Raw genomic sequence first — 22548 nt, forward strand, 5'->3', positions numbered from 1 at the left:
CACCTCCTGCAGCCTCCACTGTGGGATTGCGTGCTGATAGGGAAGTCATGTTCCTGGTGATCCTCACGTAGGCTTTGTGTTTGGGAGGTGTTTTGGCTTGGCCTGTGGGCTGAACTTCCTGCAGTGTTAGATCCTGATGGATGGAGAGAAGCTGAAGTAGGTGCTGGGCAGACGTAAACTGTGTCTTTTCCAGGGCTCTCCTGACCTCCAGTTAACCTCCTCTTAGATTTGAGTAAGTAGTCTCTCTCTCTTATATGATGCGTAACAAACTTCTAGGTCCGAAGTCATCAACTCAATCAGCGTGATCGAAGTATTCATGGATAAGCAGAACTCAGAGATAATCTCATCCTCTGTAAAATTGTCTGAAGTTAAGGCAGGTGCTATTTTGAAGGCTTCATAGAAAATGCATCCACAATCAATTAATTTTAAAGGAATCTCTTGGTTTAGGAGGAAAATGGTAATGGAAAGCAGCCAAGGTGAAGGTGAACATCCAGTAGCATCCTTCCTTTCTGAAAGGAAAAAACATTTAAATCTACTGCTGATTTTTGAAGAATATATTATCCAGATTGCTAGTATTATAGGGAAGTAGTGGTCCTCAGACATACTTGTATGCTCTAGCAAGTTTGAAATTACTTTTCTCAATATAAATGTGTCTACGTGTATAGCCTAGCTATAAGCTGCTTCTTAAAAATATCCATTGCTTTATGGTAAGCTGAAAATTATATAAGTGAGCCTGGCTTTATAGTTTGAGTAAAGGTTCTTCTTGACTTCCCTATGCTGTAATGAACTCTTTTTTTTTTTTTTTTTTAAGTACCTGGATGAGTTTTTCTGAACTAATAATTTCTGAAATATCTTACTTTTATTTTGTTGCCTTAGAAACTCCTTGCTCTGATGTGGAACTCAAAGACGCTTTAATTTCCTGGAGTACCTTAAAGAAGTACTGACAATTTGTACTGTAAAAATGTGTGTATGACTAAGAGCATCATCAGCACTCTAGGAGTGGTTGAATATTTGCTGCTGTATTATGTCCTGTGAGTAATGAAAATATATATCTCTTAAGCATGCTACTTTCTGCATAAATAAATCAAAGCTGATCATAAAGTTTTGAGACGTCCAAAACCCAGTCAATAGCATTTATCATTTACTTTGTGCTCTAGAATTCTTTTCCAAAAGTGTTTGGTATGTAAGCTACTTTGCAATTGCTTACACAATGTACAATAAAGAAGCTTGTTTCAGAGTACTCCTGACCACTTCTTTTTCTTATAATGTTGATGTATTTTTTCCCTTAAGATTTTGTTTCCTTTTTGGTTAATTAATGTACCCCTTGAATGCAGTTATATAATCAAACTAGTGTGCACATCTTTTTTTGTTTGGCTGTATTGGTGGTGGGGCTTGTTTTTTTTGTTGTTGTTTTCGGGTAAGAACTTCATGGGTATGGCTATAGCTTGGCTAGTAGCATGACCATGAGTGCTACTGATTCTAAGGGAGAAAGCGAGAACTTTGCAGTGCACCAAACTGTATGTGTTAGCGTTACGCAGTGTCTTTCTCTGGAGCAGGGTAGCATCCAGAAGACTTTCCCTGGATTAGCAGGCAATGTGAGAATGCAGAGTCGTTTTATCTGCCTGGCACAGCACAATGCTGAGATGCTGGCAGCGGGTCAGGAATGAGGATGACAAAGTCTAGCTGTGATTATTGCCTTGGTTAACAAGGAAGGCTCTCGAGCAGGATCTATATCTACTGTTTCCCTGTGCAACGCTACAGGCTGAGGGAATAGTGGCTGGAAAGCTGCCCTTAGGAAAGGGACCTGGGGGTGCTGGTTGATAGCCAGCTGAATATGAGCCAGCAGTGTGCTCAGGTGGCCAAGAAGGCCAACAGCATCCTGGCTTGGATCAGAAAGAGTGTGGCCAGCAGGGCTAGGGAAGTGATTGTCCCCCTGCACTCAGCTCTGGTGAGGCCGTACCTCAAGTGCTGCGTTCAGCTTCGGGCGCCTTGCTACAAGAAGGACATCGAGGCCCTGGAGTGTGTCCAGAGAAGGGCAATGAAGCTGGTGAAGGGCCTGGAACACAAGTCCTGTGAGGAGCGGCTTGAGGGAACTGGGGTTGTTCAGCCTGGAGAAGAGGAGGCTCAGGAGAGACCTTATTGCTCTCTACAATTACCTTAAAGGAGCTGAGAGAGAGGTGGAGATCAGTCTCTTCTCCCAAGCACCAAGGGATAAGATGAGGGGAAACGGCCTCAAGTTGTTCCAGAGGAGGCTTAGGTTGGATATTAGGAAAAAATTCTTCACTGCAAGAGTTGTGAGCTATTGGAACAGATTGCCCAGGGAAGTGGTTGAGTCACCATCCCTGGAGGTCTTCAAAAGACATGTAGATGTAGAGCTTAGTGACATGCTGGGCTTGGCAGTGCTGGGTTAAAGGTTGAACAGATGATCTTAGAGGTCTTTTCCAACCTACATGATTGTATGATTCTATGCTACTTCTAGACTCTGCTTAGCTTGATATCAAGGTTGCATAGAAAGCGTGCAGGTGCAGAGATCTGCATTGGATGTGCAGCAGTGCTGTGGTGAGTTCTAATCATTGTTTAAGTTGGTTCTGAGATGAGAGGTAAAGCTACAGATGGGTTATGGGGATTCTTGCAGGCAGCTGTGGGGGGTGTAAGGTCGTACTCTATGCAAACACTTTTTTTCTGGAAATTATTGGTGGCCTGTTTAAGTATTCTAAAAACACTCATTGGAATAGGTTGAGGAGGGGGCATTTGTCCAGGTAAACTTTAGCTGAGAAAGGTGAAATTGCTTCTCTGATATGTAATTGAATAAAAATTGTCTGAGATCTGGATCTAAGCCTAATGGCTTCTGGTGAAATGGTCGGAGTCTGACTGTAGTACAAGAGGATGCAAGAAGCCTGCTTACTTGTTAGCTTTTATCACTCTCTTCTGTCACAGGTTTGTATATATGGCATTTTACTTATTTATGTCCAGGTGATCTATGTATATGAGGGCTAGCAGCAGCTGCTGAATAATGGATGAAAAGCTGCAATTCTGCTGGTGGCAATCTCAATGATGCGGAGGGCTTGCTGCACAAGTGGCTGAGCTGATTGCTCAAATGCTTTGTCTGTCAATAGCCAGAAACTTCCAGACACTGAAGTGTGTCAGTAAAGAATGTCTTTCTGCAGAACATACCTTGGCGTCTTACCTCATGGTCTGCTTGACTTCCTGTTTGCTCCCACGTCTAATGAAGAACCTGACTAGTGACTAGTACAGGAACAGCAATCCGATCTTTTCACCATCTTCTGCAACACTTTCACAGCACATCTTGTAAGGTTTTTATGCACAATTTCAAATGAATAAGCTTTACTAAAAAAGAAAGTAAAAATGTATTAATTAATGTAACCTAACAAGCTGACTGAGCTCTGATGGCAGTGGGGTCAGTAGATCACTGAAAAGCTTCTGCCCTTATCATGCTTTAATCATATATCTTCCAGGGCATTTGGAGGCTTTATTTTGAATGTTTCATAGATTACACTGGCTAATATGAGAACAGGGTCATTAGAACAATAAACATTGAGATAGGTATACAGCTAGCTGTAGGAAACCTTCCTATATTTGGCCTCTGGGATCCATTGCAGTGGAAGTCTATAAAAAAATAAGCATTGACATCTGGTGCAGGATACCAGCATGCACATGTGAAATGTTAATCCTGCTGTTTTTGCAGCAAAATGGGGCCAGGCAGCCTCAGCTTGGGCAATATGGCTCTGTAATATGCCCTGCTTGCCCTGGAGGAAGCCAAGCTCTTCCTTGCTGAGCACCTGTCTATTAAAGACAGCTGATACCGAAGGTCTGATCACAGTTCAGTGACTTGTTCACACAGTGATTAATTTTACTCTCCACTAACCAAGGAACTTGCTCCTACAGCACAGCTGATGAAATAGGTATTTATAACCTCATTTGTAGGAGGGGTGGGAGTTGGGTGAGCTACAACAGCCTGGTTAAAAAGCATCTGACCATCATCACACCAGCTGCGGTTAGGGACTCACCCTGCTTCCCTCTTTCGCTGGGCAAGTCTTGACCTCAGTGGGACCTCATTAACTTCACCCATCTGATGGCTTGTGGTGTGTGTGGGAGTGGTGCTGGCTGGCTCATCCGCCTGCGTTTCGCTGCTCCACGGGCTGATCTTTATGTATTCCTACTTCCCTAGCACTGAGGCTCTAAGCCCATACAGCACAGGAAGGGCTGGAGAGGAAGCAGAGGAACCAGAGTGTGGTGAGACCATCAAGGATAAAAGGCAGTGAAGCTTGCTGTTAACCAACTCCTTTCCAGCTCTGCTAGGAACTGTCTAATCCAAAACCACTGGGGATATCCCACTAATCTTAATATAGCACTAACGGAGAAACATCTGTGCTGCCTCAGCTGAAGGGATAAAATAAAGCTCAAGGATGGTGGGTGTTTGAAAGCACACCAGCACGATTTTGCAGTGGATCTGTCTTTGGGCAGTGCGATTAGCTTGCATCCCAACGAGTTTGTTACTAATTCCATCCCAGCTTGCTCTACTGCTTTAAGCTGCTGGAGATATCTCTGCTGGCTCCCTCGCTTTTGCATACAAAGGCATCTCTGTGAGTGAGTGTAACAGTGTCACTATTTTCTTTCATTTTTTTTTAATCTTTCGCTCCCAAATGAGTTACGAACAGACTGCTTTTTCCTCTGTGCAGCTTTGTACAGATAATACAGTAAGGAAAGCAGCAGGGAGCTGTGGGGGAGAGAATTAACTCTCTGTTCCTCCTTTGGGGACTAGTGACCAGATGTTTGGGGGGGCCTTGGCTCTAGAAGGACTGTGCCCCATGCTCCCTGCAAAACTCCTGGGCTGGGATGCAGCTCTGCTTTGCTGTAAAACAGCAGAGGAATGGCATGGGTTTAGCTGGCCCTGCAAAGTATTGGTATACGTGGTGGTCACCTGTGGGGTTTTGCAAAGCCTCTCTGTAGGATGAGGCATAAAGGGTGACACCAAGGGGCTGGGGAAAATAGCTGTCCCTCGCAGACCTGTGGTGGCACCCTCCTGACCTGGTGCCAGTGGCTGCAGAGAGCCTGCCCGAGGTGATTGGCTTCACCTGCAGAAGTGATTGCACGAGGACATAGGTAAATGGTCATACTTGAAATATTGGTTTCCTCAGGCCTTTCAGAAGCTCCCCTTCTGTTGGAAAGATATACTTTTTCTACTCGTTCTCTACCACTCCAAAATTTCCTGAGCTTTCAGTGGATTTCACAGACCTTTCCACTCCTCCTTGCTCTGGAAAACTAGATTTCAGTGCCTTGTATTCAAGACAAAACTAATTAAAAGGTGCGGAGAATAAAGCCTGCCCTCTGGTCGCCCTCTCCTGTGCTAGATTTGCCCTTCAACAAGTCTGCCTCCAGTTACCGCCCGTCCTTCCCACAGGGCAGGGAGCTGACTGCAGGCACCCAGGGAGGGAAGTCACCTGCCCACTGCTGCCCGGCTCCCGCTGATAGGGCTCCCAGCAAATACCTTTAAGCAAATATTTGGCAAATACGTGGAGCTACTGGTAAGGACAAGGAAGTCTTCTCAGCAGTTTAGGTAACATTCAGTCCTCTGTGAGGTGGTGGTGGGGATTTGGGGATATAACTGGTACAATATTCTTATGGTAAAAAAGTTAGTTGCTTTCAGCACAGAGCATCCTTCAGTTATTTCCCACCATGTGTGGCTTTCCTCTGCCTTTAAAATAACCATACTCACCTTTAATTGACAATGAAAATTGGATTTGTTGTGTAATGCACTCTGGGATGTGTCTTGCCCACTTAAATTAGCAATGGCACACAGTGCAGTCTTTGCCTGGGCTGACCCAAAGAGAAGGAAGAGCATTTGGCTTACTTTACTACTTTAATCTTTTCTATAAATGTTTTATGTCTCTTTAATCTTGGCTTCTTGGTTACTGAAACAGGAACTGGGGAACCTAACTTCTGAGTAGAATCTAGTTTTATTTTTATTTAAATATATTTGGGAGGGTCATATTCTTGTGCTTATTTTTTAGCTTTTATATTTATTGATGCCCACACTCTCTACCAACTCATTACAAACACCATTACACTTAATACTCAAACACCATTACTCTCTACAAACTGCTCGTTCCTCCTGGAAGGCACCAGACCACTTGTCCAGCAAGCAGTTGTTTCCAAAGCCCATCTGCAGGCTCGTGGTGAGGCGTTCAGTGGGGACTTTCCTCCGTGGGCTCCTTTCAAGGCTGCCATAGCTGTTCCTCCCCAGCCTCATCTGTTTCTCTGCAGTGTTTGCTTTCTATCTTTAGCATAAATGGTCATTGTTCACTAATAGAAAATAATCTGACCAGAAAACCTGGCTTTGGTCCATCAAGTCAGGTGCTTTTTTTTTTTTTAATCCTGCTTGGAAGTAAGAGGAGGGGGGAAAACCGCTCCCTCCAGCTCCAGTTTTGAAACTGGTTTCTGGACATCTGTGGCTACTCTTGCCTTCTGAGTGCTGACAGCTGCTGCTGCTGGAGGAGAAAAACGTCTTATCAGCCCCTCTCAGAGTGAGGAGATGAGGCCAGCCACACAGGCAGCTGCCCGATGGGGCAGGGATAAAAGGTACAAAAAGCTACATGTACCACATCACAGAAAGTGGATGCTCTTTGCCCGAGAATGAGGGAAACAAAGAGCAGAGATGCAATTTCTGAAGTGAAGGGGAGAAGCTATGGCTTAGGAAAAACATTTTTTTTCCCCGCACCCCCATTGGTAAATAATGAGACCATTTCGAAGCTGTAAACCCAGTTTCAAAGTTTTTCAACCCCTTAGCTTGAAAATGCCAAGGAGAAAGTTGGTGCAGATTGGCAGGATTGCTACGGAGCCTCTTCCTTTTCTTTCTGGAGTCAGCCTCAGGAGGCTCACGCTATCATTGTTAGTCACCCCATGTGGTCACGGTCTTTCAGAGGCTCTGTTTATTCTTGGTAAGAAAGGGAAAAGTCCAGTGACAGTAAGTCCGGAAATGCGAATGCACGTCTTAAAAATATTTACTTGCTTTTTTATTCCTGGGTTTGGCTTTACCAATGACATAAAAATTAGGGTGGAGGGCTCTATGTATTTAATCTATTTACTATCATTTAATGTAAAAATACAGAGATCAGTGCAAGATAAGACTATTTCAAAAAGGTCTTATTTTCTACTGCCTTGCCCTCTCACATACATTTCCTTCCCCTACGTTTCAAGAACCTGGGGTTGCAGGTCTGGCTGTTTGCAAGGTGGTGACATCTAGAACAGGCTCAGGACATAAAGGAAGCACAGGAGTTTGCAGTTGTTCTCATTGAAATCAACTGTTTCTTTTCCAAGTGTCTTGCTGTCCTCACCCTTTAACTTAATGTCGAAGTGTGTGCATTTAATGGCCCTGTTTAACTACCTGAGCTAGGTGGAGTGCAGCCTGAACCATGCTTGCGTAGAGAAAACAGAGGGAAAGGTAGCAAAATTTTTCTTGAATGTGTCTGAAGGTGTGATACCCATTCCTGGTCCGCAGGAATTGGTGCAAGCAGGGCAGGTGCTAATACCTGCTGGGGCTGGTCCTCTGCCAAGGGCTATGGGAGCACAGCAAGAGGCCCTCTGGACAGAAGCCAGGCTGCTGACCCTGTAACCCAAGTGCTGTATCCAAGAGGAAGGTGCTGAGAGGTTTAGGCTTCCTCTGAAATTTCAGTTATGGTTGTTTTGAGTACATCCTGACTCATAACTGATTTGCTTGGCTATTAATTTCCCAGCAAAGTGACTCTGAACCTCTCCGTGTTAAGAGGTTTTAGAAGCATTGCTGCATTGTGCCCGGTGGGTCCAAGCTGAGGCCTTGTTGCAGACTGGATGAGTCCGAGGGTCTTGAAGGTCCGAGAGACGTGGTAAGCAGGTGTCAGGCTTGCATCACACAGCTATAGGGCTTTTCAATAGTCTTCAGGGCTTAATGATAAAATGTGAACGTTCAGACCTCCCTAATGCTCCAGTTTTAGCAACTCTTTGATACAGTGTGGGAAACTGCACGCTGAGCTTTGCAACTAATAGGTTTTAATTTATTCTGTGGAACTGTCCTTATCAGGTTGGAAGAGGAGAAGTACTGCACTGTGAGCTATTCACTTGCGGGCTGTGAAATCTTAGAGCATGAAGGTGCACACAAAGGGGAGGGAACTTAAAGTTTAGACTCTCATACATGTCATTAGGCATGTGAGCAAACAAATTTGTATTTGGGAATTAGGGGGGGAAAAAGGCAATAAATTAACATTAACATTAACCGAAGTTTTATATAGATGTTAGTGAAAGGTATGGAATCTTATTATGTAAGATTTTCTTCAAAGCCTTCAATAGTTCTTCCATTTAAAAAAATGGAAAAAAGAAAAATAAAAAAAGGAAATGCTGACCTAATGCCAGCTTTTATCTATGAATAAGGTCTTCTTGGTAAACTTTCCGACTCGTCAGCAAAGGCTTTGAAATCTTCCCCTGCTTGTAATGGAGCTGAATGAGTTCAGTGGTAAATATGCAACAAGTGTAATGCCTGTTTCCGCACTTTGTTCCCCCGAGAGTCATTCAAACAAAACAAATTCCGTGCACACTAATAAAGTGGGTAGGTAGCTATTGCAGCTTAATAGCCTCGGCTCGACCATTTTCCTTGGCAGGGAGTTAAGGGAATGTTTCCAGCTAGGTTATGATATCTGCATCATGGACTGTTATCAGGACTTGTGTTTCCTGGTGTCAAGCCACAGGGCTGGAGATACGCTGCTCTTCCTGCACTGCAGGCTGTCCAGGAGGTGCAGAGTTAAACACAGCATATATTCTGCTTCCCGCAGCACATTGTTACTGCTGCAGCCTTCTCCACTTGCATTCAAAATGTCCTCCAAACAGGGCACGTACTGGGAGCTTGCCTGTTTGCTTTCTCCTTTTTATTTTTTTTTAACTGTCAGTGGTAATTGCTTGTGGCTAGCTAGACCATTTTTCTGCAACTCTATCTCCTTTATTCATCTGTATTTTAGCAAGGAGCAGGGCGTGAATATTCTGCTCGTGGTGCCTCCTGAATCTGGTGCTCTGTGACCGGTGTAACTGTCTGAGGAATGGGCACAAGCATGGAGCAAATCTGCTGAGCTGTGAAGGCTGATGACAACGCATGCTCCTTCAGGCTGTGAGCCTGATTTTGCTGTGGGAGACTTGTTGAGTGATGGGCAGTCGGGGACGGGGTGGCACAGGAAGGTCTGGATACTCTTCCTTGCTGTCTGTAGGTAAAAAGACTAACAGTTGTGATGTGCAAGCTGCTTCCTTTGTTTTCTGGTACCTTGAGCCTGTTGAGACTCCTCTGCAGAAGAGGACCCTGCCCATACTTTGGCCCAACTTGGTGCCAGTTGTGCTGTGGCTGGTCTGAGCAGTGCCCCCAGCCTGGCACTGCTGCCACCTGTGCACAGCTTGGTGACTCCGCAGTCGTGGCTCCTGTGTACAAAGGAGGCAGGGACAGCAGCTGCCGGAGCCAGGAAGGCAGCTAGGATTTGCTTGGCAAGTGATGCTCTGAGCCCTGCTTCCTCTACCCTGCCTCCGTGCAAACCTAGCGCTGAGTGTGCTGAACCTGGGCATCTGCAAACGGATAACAGTATTTTTATTTTTTTATTCTTGTTTTTTTTTTTACTGGACTTCAGAAAATGTTTCAGAAAGTAGAACAAAAATCTACGTATCGAGGAGCTGGTAGTACCTGGTTTTCAAAGGTTTTGTATTCACAGCTCAGCATCTCTGAGGTTCATCTTCCTTTGGGGGGTTCTCCCTCATCTGCCAAGGGAGAAGCATGCACTGCAGCCTTTTCTTCTCTACGCGGGGTTACTTGCAACACCTCCACCTGTTTGCACCCTTCCCCTGACCTTGGAAGAGTAACAAGCATATTGAAATTTGCTGGAGGGGTCACTAAATTACTAGGAGTTGAAAAGGAGCTAGATAATGTGACAATACATCTTCTTTTCCTCAGGAAGCTATAATGTTGCTGATTCACGCAGTGTTTTGTAACTGCTGCTCTCCCAGCTTGGTTTTGCACTTTTTTTTTTTCTTTCTTTCTAGTTTGGTGTGGATGCATTCTCCTTTTCCAGAAGATTGATTATTGAGAAATCATGCCTGAAAGATTTTTAATTTAACTTCAGCATCCTAAGGAAACTGATGCTCAGACATGCAATATGATTAAGTACAGTCTAGTTTCAATCAGAACCTGTTAATCTTGCCAGCTGAACTCATAATTAGAAAGGAACAAAGCACTTCTGGTGAGCAGCAGATTAACTGAAAATTTTAGAATAGAATTATTCAGAATCTGGGGTCAAATTCAATCAATAGCTGAGCTGAATTTATAAGATTTTGAAACACCAACTTTTAGAATGTATTTTGATGCTCAATTGGATATTTCCGAAGGCTTTCTTATTCATTTAAGCTTAAGGATATTGAGTCAAGCCACTATAAAAATGGAACTTAGTTATTTTGTTTCTGTTTTTTGTTAAGAAATAAACCTTTATATCTGCAATTTGGTTCATTCTAAAAACAACAACAAAAAAAAAACCTGAAGTTCGCTCCCAAAGACACTTTATTATGTGTCCAATGTTGCCACTAGTAACTTGTTCAATTTTCACACATAGGCGACTATTTCTTATAATAATTTCTGTAGCTGAACTCTGAAGGTTAATTATTTCACCTCTCAGAACAACAGTATCTCAAATGCTGTAAGCTGAACCACGTGCTTTGGAGGCTGGTTTCATGTGCCTTAATTTTTCATATGGCACAGATCGCTGATTTAAGGAGATCGGCGCAGTTCTCACTGCTGCTGAAAACCCTGCTTTTGCCATTGGTGCTCACATGTGGAAGTAGAGCCTGAATTTTCAGCCTGGTAGCTTAAATGCCTACATCACACTCTACAATGTTTCATCATGTCTATATATTTGGTTTGTTCTGACACTGTCCAGGGAACTGCACAGCTACGCAGAGCCTCTCTCCAGAACAGTCATGCTCATGGTTATGATCTTCAGCCTGAAAGTCATCTCAAGAATTTAATGCAAGGCCTTTTCCACTAAGCTGCTGGAGTGGTACAGTTAGATCTTGGTGTTCAAGAAGGCTGTGTTCCCTACAGTGACGATGGGGACTCTAAGTCCCACTCTTACCTCATTAACTTTGGCCAGTGATGGTTGTGTTAGTGAAGGGGCTGCCTCATCATATGGCTCATAAGTAGCTGCTTCTTGTCCCTCTTCTTGAAACAGGGATGGGTGTCCTCCGTCTCCATGCATGGGGAAAATGACTCCAGTGGTCTATAGCACCTCCTGCGAATTGCTGTATTTGTCAGGACTTGCCACCGTTGTGAAGCCTGCAGTGTGGTGGTCTTCTTTCTGTCCTGTGACACAGACGTCAATGGACTGCCTATTCCGCCCTCATAAAGGAAGCTTGTTTTACAGAGGACATGATGAAAAGAGCCTGCAAGCTTGAGATATCTGGATGTCTTCCAATTTCTATTCCCAGAAGTCTTGTTCTAACAAACACTATTGAATACGCACACTGTGCAAGGGAGCGCAGAGAGAGACTCAGCAGGAGATGGGATTGTACAAAACATCGTCAGTCTTGGAGCAGCACGATTGTATAGCCTGCCTTAGATCCTTTAAGTTAATCTGGAGTGATTCCTTGTTTGGGGAATCTCTTTACCTGGAAAAAACAAACTGATTTTATATATATGATCAGACACTCTTGAATTTAGAGGGTTATTTTCCGGTCCTCCTGTGGTCATGCATATGGATTTCAGGATGCATCCAGGTAGGAATATTCAACTTACATGAGAGTCAGCTGATATTAGGAGCTCCCCAACAGTCTTTCTGGATAGTCTTCATTTGTCAATCTAGCACCAAGAAAAATGAGTAAAACTTACTTTCTCCTTCCTCCGAGTTCACAGCAGCCAATAGTCCCCAAATTGCTCAAGACTGTCATTGCTTCCCTTATTTATTTATTTTTTTATTTTAGGTTTAGGCACACAAATCCACTTTGGAGAATGACTATACCAGAGCCAAGTAGTGAAGTTTCCTGAAGAAAGTTCTGTGGTGGGAGAAGGAACTAGAAAAAAATTCCCTCTGCTTTCACTAGCCTAGATTAGCTATTGACAAGCTCAACAGAGCCATTGGCCTCCAGCTGGCTCTGTCCTGCTTCTTTTAATATCCTCAAACCGCTGCATGTGGAGCCAGGCTGCTGGGAATATGGTAAGAAAAGCCAATGCACACCATGGGAGAGGTTAAAGAACCACCTTGAAAAATAGGCAAATTAGAAAAATAAACCGTAGCAATATCAACGAGCAAAGGAAGAAGGGAACAAATGTATTAGTCATCTCTTAATTGCTCTTGGAACCCAATATGCTTAACATCCTGAAATAGAAAGCCCATCATTTTAGTCCTGTACATTAGCAATTTAAAAAGGAATAAAGGAAAGCAAGATCTCCTGAGAATGGACTTGTGTATATTTTCATATGTTCAAACAGGTAATTTTACTGTTTGCAACCTCTCAGCTTAATTCCTGACACATTATTGTACTTGAGACTCCTAGACAAATTCCATTTTGGACAAGAAGAAACTTTTGCCTGGGTTTCAAGGAAGCTTATTTCATATTGCATGACCACAGAGTGCCAACATGTTATTAATTTAGGAAAAATTTTGACTGAATAACCTTGAGACCCAAGCAAGAGCTCTCAGGCTTAAATGTTTTCTTGCTTGGCAGTCTCACTTGAAGCCTGTGTCTCAGAGGTAAGGACACATGCAGACTCATTCAGTCCAGCATAGCTGGATTTTTTCTGTCAATGAAATCTGTAATTTTTCCTAAGCCACTTATCAGCCCAACTCCCTATCTCCCTGTTACATAGTAAGTGTAATGGAAATCGCAGAAATGGGAATGTTTGGTTTGCACTTAATAGACCGTGTGATCTTCCCTACAGAGCTCCAGGGACCATCCTTTGTTTTCATTTCTTTTGCATATCAGCTGTGCCAAAAGTTGTCATCCCTTGTCTTCTGTCAAAGAACACTTCCCCCCACCCATGCCCCTTTCCTGCTTCATGCACTGGTGCTGCTTCAGCTCCTGGGAGTACTGGGCACAATTTCTGGGCACCTGTTTGGGTGTGCTCACATCTTGCACACAGCTCTGATCTGGAGGCATCGGATCCTTTCTGCACGACTTGCTGAGGTTGTGAAGATGGCAGCCTCATCAAGACTTTGGAAATCAGCTTGTGTGTATTATTAACGGTAGGCATGGGGTTGATGCTGTGGGATCCTGGGCGACCTATAATTTTGCGCAGCATTGCTGACACAACTGAGCCTGCAGCTGCAATCAAGCAGGTTTACATTCTTTACTGTGTTTCCCATGAGGTGTTGCTTGCAGCGATGTTTTTGATGATGGAGAAAATTACGTATAGAAGAAAACCTCTAGCATTTATAATTACATGGCAGAGATTAAATGGTACTGTGTTGAAGAGTGGTTGTTGTGTGAAAATGACCAATGATGTTTTAAAGTGAAAAGGTATTTTTAAATATTTCCATTGAAATGAATGGGTAGTGCTTTATTTAATTACTTTGCTATGAGTTAAGAATGTGTGAAAGTATGCATTACCCTGTGTTTTAGAAGTACGTCCTAGCAGTGGATTAAAAGTTTATTTAAAAAGGGGCCAGATAGATTACCAAGCCTTTTCATTTCTAGATCACAAGTCTAGTCTATTTAGCAGTTGCTTGAGTCTATAAAAGCAGTGAAATGATGGCTGTTTTTAACCAAAAAAAAAAAAAAAGAGAGTGTGAGAGAGAGAGCAAGCACACCTGAGGCAAAATCTAAAATCAGAACACTGGGACCAGAGGTCCAAAATCAGATTTAGGAGCTCAGTCTTGAATTTGGATCATAATCCTAGCACCAGGGTGACCCCCATCTGTTCGGCCCTGGGGGCAGGGACCCCGACACATGCAAACCACCCAGCAGTTGTCCAGGCACTGCATGGGACACGTGGCAGAGGGGGCTTTCAGAGAGAGGGAGCAAGGTGGACACGTGCTGGCTGTGTAGAGCTGTTCCTAATCATGGGGAGCGACCTGAGGAGAAAGCATGAACGTGCTTGCTTTTACGCTGTCGTAAGTAGTCAATGAAACTGCCCATAGGAAGGAGAAATTCAGTCTTCAGTATATCCTTGTAAAGGGGCTGTTGACTGCTGAAGATAGCTGGTTTTGTCTTCATAAGTTAATCATTGCTTGGAGAAAGGTTGGATGGACAGTGCTTGTTGCTGTACGAGTTCCACGAAGGAGAATTTCTCTCTGCAGCCTTCCCAGTCTCTGTGCTCTTCACCAGAGCTAAATTCGCCTGGACTGGTCTCTCACATGAACCCAACAGGGAGCAGTGGCATCTTACAGCATCTGAGCTGACTTCCAGCCCTCCGTTCCTGATGAGCTCTGGAGGTAACGGTGCGGACAGCAGACGTATTGGCGTCAAGGGGAAGGAATTCAAAGACAGAGTGTTTGGAAAGAGGTCTTCAGGCACAGTTGTTTTTCATGCCTGTTCATGATAATATAATCCTATATTGCTGAGAGCTAATACTTAAAGAAAGGGTCACTGAAGGAGAATGGGCAGGGAAAAGCAGTTTTTGAGGAACACCTGGGGAACAGGATCCCCGCTATCAATTTTGTACAATGGGACCAAAGAAAATTGTTTTTCTCATTTGTTTCCTGGCGTTATGTCCTCAGGCCGTGGACTCTTCCCACATTACGTCAGGGTAACTGATCTGGAGTTTAGCTGAGAGCAAGAGAAGCCGCTGAAGAAAATGTTTCCATTGGAAACACAGGATATCCACGGCATGCTGAGCTCCGCTTCTGGAGCAGAGAGACGTGGCACTGGCAGTGCTCTTGGGCCGCAGCTACGGGGGGAGTTTTAACCTTGCCTTGACAAGGAGACGACTGGGTGTAGTGTGCCGTGTAGGAGGGGAGAAGTGGCCACAGGGCGTGAAAGGCTGAATTTTAACATCGCTCCCAGCAATGCTCTATGCCCATATGTGCTTCATGGTACGTGACTGAGGGAAGTCTGTTGTTGTAGGGCCATCTTGGTGATGATCTGTGCCTGCCAGATGGCCACAGCAGCAAAATGACAAGACCTCAGGAGAAACTAGTGTGGGAGAAAACTGACATTATTCCCAGTGGAGCATCGTGCTGACGACTCTCTGGCTTCCTGCTGAAAAAAAAATTTAAAAAAGGAAATGGATTTCTTTTCTGGAACAACAATGGTCTAAATTCAGTACTGGGGTACATTCACAAAACTCCCAGTACCTTTATAACTGGGCAGTTTTCTGTCTTGAGAACAACTAAAGAGAGAAAAGGCTCTTTATATAGGTTCATTTTGCCTTGTCTGTGGAAGATGGAGACTGGCAGGGTGGGCAGGCGGTGTTGCATACTCCGGTGTTTTGGCCAATCCAGTACTAAATGGTCCAGCTGGTGGGACTCCTATTAGCTGTCCAGGGTGACTATTCTGCACTGCGTTCCCTTGTGAATTGTTTCAGTACTGAGCTTAAATTTTTCTTTGCAGTGTGTGTGGCGTGTTTTGTTTTGATCTTCCTGCAGCACCTGCAAGATACCCAATGGGTACCCATAAGCAAGAGGTGGAAAAAGGTGGCACTTATTTCTTCTATTTATTTTTTAATATGAACTGCTCAGCATTCAACAGTCAAAATTTATTTCTTTTTTTCTGTTGTAAACACCCCTAGATGTGAAATGTGGGAGAGCACATTTTATGAACAGCAGTGAAATGATTTATTTGAGATGCATATGAAAAGTTTCCAATATACGTTGTTAAAAGATGTGGGTTTTTTTCTTGCTTTCCCTTTACAGCTTGTACCCTCAGGCTCTTTACTATTAACAAAATCAATCTGTAGTGATAAAAATTGAATGTTCATCTGCTCTTCTAACTGAGGGAATTTGGAACATAAACTAGTTTCCGTGTGTGCAGAAGTAGGAAGGTTCTTGCTGAGATATGTGTGAAGGGGTTAAGTGCTTGGCATGACTGGGGCAAACAAATTACTAGTGCAAACTTTTCAAACTGCATCACAGAATGTAAATACCTACAAAGACTGAATATAGACCGTGCACACAAGCTCTAGGGGTTTTGTTGGTTTTGTTTTCCAGGCCAAACTCAGCTTCATATGAGCATGATGAATTACTTAAATGATTTCTCTTTCTATACAATTAAACTTGAAAAAAATAATTATCCTCTCATCCCTAACACATGTACGCTCTGGCCTGATAGGTGCTTTCAATAACCTGAGAGTACACCCTCCCACAAACGAGCATGGCTCTCCAGGCAGAAGCAGAGCCCTTGCAGCGAGCCCCATCCCCAGCAGGATGAAGCAATCAACATCCACTGAGCAGAGCCTCACGGAGGGGAACTTGTTGCTATTTCATTCTGCAGCTGAAGAAACATACAGTAGTGGCAGGGAGCCTTGGGGCAGCTGAGTTAAGGATCAGTTTTGCAAGCTGTTCCTTACTATCTGGCATTCATAAAATTCACCTTGAGTAATTGTTATTTTTCTGCTGAACTCTTAAACTCCTGCCAGAGGAGCATCGTGCTGGCTGAACGTCTCCAGGCCATCTCTCAAGCAGCACCAGATGGTACCAGCCATGCTGGATCCAAGAAGTAGCACCTTTATCCCTCATCAGTTAAGATCTTCTTCCCTCCTTTCTGAGGAACCCTGCTAACGCCAGCAGTAAATGCTCTCCCCCAGAGAGAGCCTCCCACCATCCTCTGCCCTGTTCTGAGAAATGAGGCAGGATTAGAAGAGCGTAATTGCCTCTGGGCGGTGGTTTTGTGGTCAGTCACGTGGTGGAATACTTTGGACAGAAATTTTAATTTAATGCAGAGTTGCTAATCAACATCAAACACATGAATGTCAGTGGCTGATAAATTTAATTGGGTGTTTGTTTAAAAGTATTGCAGGAAGTATGTGCTTGAAGCATCAAAGACTGGGTTTTAGAACTTCAAACAATACTCTGGTTACATTTTTGGGAAGGGCTGTCACCAGATCCGTGCTGTTTGGCTGCTCTAGTTATACCTGTTGCATCAGTTTCTTTACTTGTGCAGTGTTTACTAAAATATGTATCTATGTAAACAGACTTACGAAGAATGATGCTAAAAGAGCGCTGTAATGGTGGGTGACAAAGGCATGGTTAGGTGACACAAGTGTCAAGGATGCCTGCTGAATCTTAATTTGCTTCTCCTTTCATCCCAGCCCCATACACTGTGGGCACGATTATTTGTGTGATCACACACTGCATTTCTGGCAAGACCATGAATGCACAAAGCGGGTCTGCTCTGGTGGGTCCTCCAAAGGAGAGGGACGTTACCTGCTATCTATTCCCACAAGTGCGTAGGACAAAAGGTTGAAGCTATGTGAAGGAGACATAGGTTAGGCTACATGAAGATATTGCAAACGGTTCTGCAAAATATTATTTGGAAAGATGGAGAAATCGCCAGTTCTCAGAGAGTGATACTGGCATATGGGATAAGGAAGGGCCAGCTATTTCTGTATCAAAGGGAGTGGACTAGGTGCCTTCCAGATCCCTTCCATTCATTCTCATTTGCCCTGGATCTGTTTTCTACCTCTTCTTCACTAACAGCAGAAGCTAGGAGGCACGTGGTGAGTGAGGCAGGCATTGGTAGAATGGAAAAAGGAGTCTTTGGCAGCTGAATATGGTCTGAGAGAAAGGGGATCCCTTCTCAGCCTAGCCCATGGAGCTCCTGTGAGGTGCTGCAGATGGTCCTGCAGCCATCAGTTGTTCCCATTTGAAGGTCTATGTGTGCCCACCTGCAGTCTCATTTGAAACACTCAACCCACAAAATTTAAATAGAAATTAGCAGAATGTGCTCTGAATACGTAATTTTGACCCTTCTGGAAAGCTATGTCTTCCTGTGCGTCAGTTGCCTTTCTGTAAAATGAGGGCAATACAGCATTTTGGGGGGAATTGCATGAGTTTATTAATTCTCCCAAAGCGCTCGGATGCTGTAGTGGCACATGGTGTGGATGAGGCCATGAGGAAAAGATGAATTCTGTCCCCGCCACAGGGGCTGGACAGTGCGTGAAGGCCAAGGGCTACGTGCTGAGCTTTGACAAGACGAAAACAAAATATTGAATGGCTGCTGATTAAATGAACCAAATTCTGTTCATGGTCCTTTGGCCTTGTTTTTATTTTTTATTATTTTTTTCACGTGAAATTCATTTTTCCCCTGGACTGTTAGAGGAGAAGAAAGCAGCTAGATGCAGAAAGACAGGCAGATGTTTGCCATGTCCAGCCCCTGGCTCACAGCAGCTGCAAGGGGAGACCCACACAGGGCCTTCCCATTGCTGCTTGGCAGAGCTTTTCTGCAGGGTTGGTGCATGTGCAGCGTAGTTTGGCCAAGGACAGTGCATTTTCAGAAAGTGCCAAACGTGCATCTTTTGGCAGAAAGGCTTTTCCGCTAATGAATGGGACATTCCTATTTTACAGAGAGGAGGGTCCTGGGACTGCTTTAAAAATAAAAGTGTTGGATCATTTTACACAGAAAATTAAACAAGCAGCTTCTGTCACCCTCACCCTGCAGAAACGGCCCAACAATTGTGCGAGGTGTTGGGCAGCTTATGTATGGCAGCTCTGTCTGCAGTACTCTGTAGTTGTGTTGTTACTGGCAGCAATGGCCCGAAGCTGTAGGAAGATTTAAAATCAGTTATTGTAATGACTTGATAGAGCTGGGGGAAAAAAAATGGCAAATGTTAGGACCTGAAGATAAACCCACATGCCTGAGAGCTCGTTTATTTGGGTATTTTTTACGCCACTAAGAGCTAATACATCTCTGTTCAAACTTCTCTAGCCTTTGGCATGTTAAGCAGAGAGTGTGTTGGACAAGGTGATGTTGTGGCCCTGTGGGCTAGGAGTGATCTTGAAAGAGTGTACAGGAAATTTGTCTCGTGGAGTGTTGGATTTGGAGGGTGGGGGTCTGCTCTAATATGACAGAGAGACCTGAAGGTTCCTCATCTTCCCCTACAAAAGCTGTTTGGGCCAACCCAGGAGCTCCAGGTAGAGCTGAAGGAAATCCTCCCATGTCTAGAGCTTTAAGCATTCTTCCCCAGGTCCCAAGCACAGAGGGATGCAGAGCTGAGTTGTATCAACCTGTCTCCCTCCCTCCGCACTGCCTCATGCACCCCTCGGCACTTTCCCTGCCTAGAGCCATGTCCCACAGCTAGCCCCTGCTAGGGGCTAGTGACTTCAGTCACTTCAGACACCTTCAGTCTAGTGACTGAAATTCAGGAAATAAGGTGAGTATCTTAACAGTGCTCCTGTGAGTTGTATATCCTACAGGGGAGAGCCTGGCATGCTTTGTTCTTTGTTCCAACATCTTGTTGTCTCCAAAAATTCGCATGTTTTTATTTTGCAAGACATATTCTGGGATAATGTAAAATGCCATGTATTGCAACACCATTTGAGAAATGCTGTGGTTTCCAAAATGAAATGAACTGTGCAATGGACAGAGAGCAATATATGGGTATCCATGTGGACACAGATGATGCAGGGTATATACATACAACAAGAGGGTATACACAGAGCCTTCTGTCTGGTTGTAGCTAGCCTTTGTTCTACCTCTTAAAAAAAAAATAAATAAAAATGCTAACTCTAGTAAACCATTTTTCATTCCTTCTTGCTGTCCCTCTTAAGCAAATGATGCAACACCTGAGGCCATTGACACATTGAACTGATCTCACAGCTGACTAACGAGGAAGAGTCAGAGAAGCCAAAGGTGAACCTGAAGCAAATAATTGCTATAATGGGCTTGATGCCTTTGTGTGACTTCTTATGATCAAATGGTATTACATCAGCAGAAAAGAAGACCAGAAGAGATTATGTTCCTCTGGGAGTCCCTAATTTTAGATTACAAAGTGAGTTAGTCAGATGAGAGATGCTTAAAATGAATAGAATCTTCTTTCTGCGCACACTTGGGAATTCCTGGCTTCAATAACAAAAAACACTAATAGAGCAGTGGCAAAGAGAAAGCTGAAATTCTCATTCCAGTCGATTTCTGCCCTCACTTACCCCAGTGCATACACATTCCTTCCTGGTGGCCTGGCTCAGCTGCAGCCAAGGACACCGGGTCGCTCCTGGCCAATCTTTACCGATGCTGCTAATGCTTGCACTGCAGAGCACCCTGCCCAGTTGCAGATGGAAAAATCCATATTTTATTTTTTTTTAACAGAACACATTGCATCTAGTGAGTGGTTGAGGTACTGTAATTATAGCAATTTGTCACTGTCCTTAGAGTTGCTGCTTTGTAAAATAAACAGTGGTCTTACAATCTTTCAAAACATGGTGGCCTTAATCAGCTTTTCGCTGATTACTGTTACCCTCGGTATGTGTTTGGTTAAGGGTCCCTCTTTCGTGGTGAAGCTTGAAATAACATTTGGAATATACTACAATTAATTTCAAGGTGTCTCATTAAATCTATTGGAAATCTTATTTTAGCTCAGCCGATGTTATTAATGCTACTTTTGAGAGAACGTGGGTTTCTCTGACATTGTACTCCAAGACTTATTGATTAACAATGACCAAAACAGGCCTGACTTGCCTATCTGGGACTTCAAGTAAAAGCTGATGGTGCAGCATCACTAGCTAATTGACAGGATAATTTTCCCCCATCAGAGATCATAAAGATAAAAAAAGATCAGGGCCTAATTGTTTTCTAATGGAGACAGCTGATACACAAACCACGGCTGCATTAACCGAGGAGCTCGGCGTGCCATTTGCAGAGATTTGGGTGAAGCCAAGCCGAGCGTGCCCACGTGCGGAGTGGCCCATGCAGAGCAGCTCTGCAGTGTGCTGCCAGGCCTCTTGCAGAAGGCATCCAGGAGCTGATTATTGTTCCTTTATGAAGAAAACCACAATGCTCTTAGGAGACCGGGGCGAAGCTAACGCCTGCTCCTTGTGCTGGAGGCTGTGGCTGCTGTGTCCTGATGCTGTCGGTGAATGAGAATTGAATCCTAAAGCACTAGCTTGTATTCAGAAGCCGAATCCCATAAATCAAATTAACGTCCACAGAAGAAGTGGGAAGGAAATGGCCAGGGTCTTGAATTTCTTCTAGGATATTGTCGCTCAAATATTAATAGAAACCAGGCTTTCTAGGCCAGCTACCTTAATAAATGGTCTGGTCTCTGAAGCAAGCCTGTAAGAGTCCCACTAGTGTGTATGTGAACTACGAGGGCTCTGTCGTTACAGAGACTCTCACCTGAGATGGATAGAGCACCTGTGCTCTCCAGCACCCTCTCCGCAAGAGCACCTGTGCCAAAGGATGCATGAGAGCACTGTTCTGTGATCCACCCCCAGTCCTACCCAATCCCCAGTGACTGCAGGCTGGCCTGAGGCATAAACCTCAATCTCTTTTCTTAAATTTGCCTAATTACTTGTGCCTTGACTCTCAGTAGCCTCGTAAGTTGTCCCATCTCTGCATTCTGCTGTGCTTGCCAGCACCCCAGGGCAGGGAGCTCCTTGCCCTTCGTGTTCATCCTCTCTCATAGTTTGGGGGCCATTATCTTCCAGAGCCATCAGTGGTCCCCTTGCCGCTGCTGCTAGTTAAGGAGAACAAAATTTCTACACTTTGAGTCATTCTTTATTTATTTATTTATTTATTTATTTATTTATTTATTTATTTATTTATTTTCATCTCCTATTTCTAGCTTGTCCTTAGAGCAAGAAACTTGGGGGTTTTAATCACTTTAACCGGAGCCTCTCTAAGCCTTTCCTCTGTTACTGCCTTCTTAAAAACTTTTGGTTATTCAATAGCCGTTTTTTTAGATAAGCCGTACTGAGCACGCTGTTCCAAGAGGCCAGCCCATTCATTCATCTTAACAGTATTATGACATGTTTTTTGCATTTATCTTCATCTTGTTCCGTATAAATCTTTTTTGTTTCCTTTTGACTGGAGTCGGAGATTGAGCATAAATCTCCACCGAGCTGCCTAGGTTTGAAAAATGTGTCTCTCCCCCCCTATTTTATCTGTATGTTTAGGAGTAAAGAAAATCCCGAGGGAGGGGAAGAATGCAGATTTCACTTCTGCCCTGCCCACCCAGCCTCATGTTCTGCTGCCCCCATGCCCTGTGAGATCCATCAGTTGCTAAAAGCCTGGAAAATTTGCTCTGTGCTCTCACTGGCGGTTCAGTAGACTCGCTGACAGCACCGTGATGGAGCTGACACTCTTGTGCAATTGCTCTGTGAATTTTGCTCTTGCAGCAGAAAGTTCAGAGCTTTCTTTACCGCTCCGTGCTAAGTTTTAAGGGACTCAACTTAGAAATGTGTGGTCTAGATTTAACTGGGCTGTATGCTTGGGGTAATTGGGAGACGAAGCAGATCTTTAGAAGACTTACTGTTTTTTTTTGTTTTTTTTTTTTGTGAAAAAAATCTGCTTCAGCGTAAAGGGAGTTCCCAAAATGTTAAGCTCATTTTCTCTCCTCTTATGGCATTTCTTCATGGACTTTAGTTTCTGTAACTTGGCAATACTGCTGTA

General features: G+C 44.0%; 1 long non-coding RNA gene across 1 annotated transcript; it reads right to left on the reverse strand.

Annotated features, from left to right (window-relative positions):
• Positions 1 to 230: 230 nt before the first annotated feature.
• On the reverse strand, positions 231 to 11256 carry LOC310894794. Its single transcript, XR_014580167.1, has 3 exons — positions 11148 to 11256; positions 3188 to 3348; positions 231 to 509 (listed from the first exon to the last, which is right to left on the reverse strand). It is a non-coding gene; the product is annotated as an uncharacterized lncRNA (long non-coding RNA).
• Positions 11257 to 22548: the final 11292 nt, after the last annotated feature.

Source organism: Anser anser, assembly GCF_964211835.1.
Source record: "Anser anser genome assembly, chromosome: 2".
In the NCBI taxonomy this organism is placed as follows: domain Eukaryota; kingdom Metazoa; phylum Chordata; class Aves; order Anseriformes; family Anatidae; genus Anser; species Anser anser.